The 4,798-nt window shown below is 29.8% G+C and overlaps 1 long non-coding RNA gene across 1 annotated transcript; it reads right to left on the reverse strand.

The window, feature by feature from the left end:
- Positions 1–1,065: 1,065 nt before the first annotated feature.
- On the reverse strand, positions 1,066–3,645 carry LOC127281481 (uncharacterized). The gene is made up of 3 exons (XR_007843020.1): positions 3,352–3,645; positions 1,517–1,669; positions 1,066–1,211 (listed from the first exon to the last, which is right to left on the reverse strand). It is a non-coding gene; the product is annotated as an uncharacterized LOC127281481 (long non-coding RNA).
- Positions 3,646–4,798: the final 1,153 nt, after the last annotated feature.

The raw sequence follows: 4,798 nt of genomic DNA on the forward strand, positions 1-4,798 counted from the left end.
AAAAATTTGACAGCCCGATCCGAGTAGAGGAACACCAATTTTATGAATATTAAAGCGATTTTCGTCAACAAAAAATTTTCAAAAAAATTTAATTTTTCTTAGGCAGATTATTTTATTGCAATTTCTTGCACAAAATACACCTAAAAGTGTAGAAAAAAATTGACAGCCTGATCCGAGTAGAGGAACACCAATTTTATGACCATTAAAGCGATTTTCGTCAAAAAAAATTTTCAAAAAAATTCAAATTTTTCTTAGGCAGACTATTTTATTGCAATTTCTTGCACAAAATACACCTAAAAGTGTAGAAAAAAATTGACAGCTCGATCCGAGTAGAGGAACACCAATTTTATGACCATTAAAGCGATTTTCGTCAAAAAAAAATTTTCAAAAAAATTCAATTTTTCTTAGGCAGACTATTTTATTGCAATTTCTTGCACAAAATATACCTTAAAGTGTAGAAAAAAATTGACAGCCTGATCCGAGTAGAGGAACACCAATTTTATGACCATTAAAGCGATTTTCGTCAAAAAAAATTTTCAAAAAAATTCAAATTTTTCTTAGGCAGACTATTTTATTGCAATTTCTTGCACAAAATACACCTAAAAGTGTAGAAAAAAATTGACAGCCCGATCCGAGTAGAGGAACACCAATTTTATGACCATTAAAGCGATTTTCGTCAAAAAAAAATTTTCAAAAAAATTCAATTTTTCTTAGGCAGTCTATTTTATTGCAATTTCTTGCACAAAATATACCTTAAAGTGTAGAAAAAAATTGACAGCCCGATCCGAGTAGAGGAACACCAATTTTATGACCATTAAAGCGATTTTCGTCAAAAAAACATTTTCAAAAAAATTCAATTTTTCTTAGGCAGACTATTTTATTGCAATTTCTTGCACAAAATACACCTAAAAGTGTAGAAAAAATTGACAGCCCGATCCGAGTATAGGAACACTAATTTTATGACCATTAAAGCGCTTATCGTAAAAAAAAAATTTTTTTAAAAAATTTAATTTTTCTTAGGCAGACTATTTTTTTGCAATTTCTTGCACAAAATACACCAAAAAGTGTAGAAAAAAATTAACAGCCCGATCCGAGTAGAGGAACACCAATTTTATGACCATTAAAGCGATTTTCGTCAAAAAAAAATTTTCAAAAAAATTCAATTTTTCTTAGGCAGACTATTTTATTGCAATTTCTTGCACAAAATACACCTAAAAGTGTAGAAAAAATTGACAGCCCGATCCGAGTAGAGGAACACCAATTTTATGACCATTAAAGCGCTTATCGTCAAAAAAAAATTTTTTTAAAAAATTTAATTTTTCTTAGGCAGACTATTTTTTTGCAATTTCTTGCACAAAATACACCAAAAAGTGTAGAAAAAATGAACAGCCCGATCCGAGTAGAGGAACACCAATTTTATGACCATTAAAGCGCTTTTCGTCAAAAAAAAATTTTCAAAAAAATTTAATTTTTCTTAGGCAGACTATTTTATTGCAATTTCTTGCACAAAATACACCTAAAAGTGTAGAAAAAAATTAACAGCCCGATCCGAGTAGAGGAACACCAATTTTATGACCATTAAAGCGATTTTCGTCAAAAAAAAATTTTCAAAAAAATTCAATTTTTCTTAGGCAGACTATTTTATTGCAATTTCTTGCACAAAATACACCTAAAAGTGTAGAAAAAAATTGACAGCCTGATCCGAGTAGAGGAACACCAATTTTATGACCATTAAAGCGATTTTCGTCAAAAAAAATTTTCAAAAAAATTCAAATTTTTCTTAGGCAGACTATTTTATTGCAATTTCTTGCACAAAATACACCTAAAAGTGTAGAAAAAAATTGACAGCCCGATCCGAGTAGAGGAACACCAATTTTTATGACCATTAAAGCGATTTTCGTCAAAAAAAAATTTTCAAAAAAATTCAATTTTTCTTAGGCAGACTATTTTACTGCAATTCCTTTCACAAAGTATGCCTAAAAGTGTAGAAAAAAATTGACAGCCCGATCCGAGTAGAGGAACACCAATTTTATGACCATTAAAGCGCTTTTCGTCAAAAAAAAATTTTCAAAAAAATTTAATTTTTCTTAGGCAGACTATTTTATTGCAATTTCTTGCACAAAATATACCTTAAAGTGTAGAAAAAAATTGACAGCCTGATCCGAGTAGAGGAACACCAATTTTATGACCATTAAAGCGATTTTCGTCAAAAAAAATTTTCAAAAAAATTCAAATTTTTCTTAGGCAGACTATTTTATTGCAATTTCTTGCACAAAATACACCTAAAAGTGTAGAAAAAAATTGACAGCTCGATCCGAGTAGAGGAACACCAATTTTATGACCATTAAAGCGATTTTCGTCAAAAAAACATTTTCAAAAAAATTCAATTTTTCTTAGGCAGACTATTTTATTGCAATTTCTTGCACAAAATACACCTAAAAGTGTAGAAAAAAATTGACAGCTCGATCCGAGTAGAGGAACACCAATTTTATGACCATTAAAGCGATTCTCGTCAAAAAAAAATTTTCAAAAAAATTTAATTTTTCTTAGGCAGACTATTTTATTGCATTTTCTTGCACAAAATACACCTAAAAGTGTAGGAAAAAATTAACAGTCTGATCCGAGTAGAGGAACACCAATTTTATGACCATTAAAGCGATTTTCGTCAAAAAAACATTTTCAAAAAAATTCAATTTTTCTTCGGCAGACTATTTTATTGCAATTTCTTGCACAAAATACACCTAAAAGTGTAGAAAAAATTAACAGCCTGATCCGAGTAGAGGAACACCAATTTTATGACCATTAAAGCGATTTTCGTCAAAAAAACATTTTCAAAAAAATTCAATTTTTCTTAGGCAGACTATTTTATTGCAATTTCTTGCACAAAATACACCTAAAAATGTAGAAAAAATTGACAGCCCGATCCGAGTAGAGGAACACCAATTTTATGACCATTAAAGCGATTTTCGTCAAAAAAAAATTTTCAAAAAAATTTAATTTTTCTTAGGCAGACTATTTTATTGCAATTTCTTGTACAAAATATACCTTAAAGTGTAGAAAAAAATTGACAGCCCGATCCGAGTAGAGGAACACCAATTTTATGACCATTAAAGCGATTTTCGTCAAAAAAACATTTTCAAAAAAATTCAATTTTTCTTAGGCAGACTATTTTACTGCAATTCCTTTCACAAAGTATGCCTAAAAGTGTAGAAAAAAATTGACAGCCCGATCCGAGTAGAGGAACACCAATTTTATGACCATTAAAGCGCTTTTCGTCAAAAAAAAATTTTCAAAAAAATTTAATTTTTCTTAGGCAGACTATTTTATTGCAATTTCTTGCACAAAATACACCTAAAAGTGTAGAAAAAAATTAACAGCCCGATCCGAGTAGAGGAACACCAATTTTATGACCATTAAAGCGATTTTCGTCAAAAAAAAATTTTCAAAAAAATTCAATTTTTCTTAGGCAGACTATTTTATTGCAATTTCTTGCACAAAATACACCTAAAAGTGTAGAAAAAAATTGACAGCCTGATCCGAGTAGAGGAACACCAATTTTATGACCATTAAAGCGATTTTCGTCAAAAAAAATTTTCAAAAAAATTCAAATTTTTCTTAGGCAGACTATTTTATTGCAATTTCTTGCACAAAATACACCTAAAAGTGTAGAAAAAAATTGACAGCCCGATCCGAGTAGAGGAACACCAATTTTTATGACCATTAAAGCGATTTTCGTCAAAAAAAAATTTTCAAAAAAATTCAATTTTTCTTAGGCAGACTATTTTACTGCAATTCCTTTCACAAAGTATGCCTAAAAGTGTAGAAAAAAATTGACAGCCCGATCCGAGTAGAGGAACACCAATTTTATGACCATTAAAGCGCTTTTCGTCAAAAAAAAATTTTCAAAAAAATTTAATTTTTCTTAGGCAGACTATTTTATTGCAATTTCTTGCACAAAATATACCTTAAAGTGTAGAAAAAAATTGACAGCCTGATCCGAGTAGAGGAACACCAATTTTATGACCATTAAAGCGATTTTCGTCAAAAAAAATTTTCAAAAAAATTCAAATTTTTCTTAGGCAGACTATTTTATTGCAATTTCTTGCACAAAATACACCTAAAAGTGTAGAAAAAAATTGACAGCTCGATCCGAGTAGAGGAACACCAATTTTATGACCATTAAAGCGATTTTCGTCAAAAAAACATTTTCAAAAAAATTCAATTTTTCTTAGGCAGACTATTTTATTGCAATTTCTTGCACAAAATACACCTAAAAGTGTAGAAAAAAATTGACAGCTCGATCCGAGTAGAGGAACACCAATTTTATGACCATTAAAGCGATTCTCGTCAAAAAAAAATTTTCAAAAAAATTTAATTTTTCTTAGGCAGACTATTTTATTGCATTTTCTTGCACAAAATACACCTAAAAGTGTAGGAAAAAATTAACAGTCTGATCCGAGTAGAGGAACACCAATTTTATGACCATTAAAGCGATTTTCGTCAAAAAAACATTTTCAAAAAAATTCAATTTTTCTTCGGCAGACTATTCTATTGCAATTTCTTGCACAAAATACACCTAAAAGTGTAGAAAAAATTAACAGCCTGATCCGAGTAGAGGAACACCAATTTTATGACCATTAAAGCGATTTTCGTCAAAAAAACATTTTCAAAAAAATTCAATTTTTCTTAGGCAGACTATTTTATTGCAATTTCTTGCACAAAATACACCTAAAAGTGTAGAAAAAATTGACAGCCCGATCCGAGTAGAGGAACACCAATTTTATGACCATTAAAGCGA

The sequence above is a fragment of the Leptopilina boulardi genome, unplaced genomic scaffold (genome assembly GCF_019393585.1).
Source record: "Leptopilina boulardi isolate dan_hultmark-lab unplaced genomic scaffold, ZJU_Lbou_2.1 LbouV2_269, whole genome shotgun sequence".
NCBI lineage: Eukaryota > Metazoa > Arthropoda > Insecta > Hymenoptera > Figitidae > Leptopilina > Leptopilina boulardi.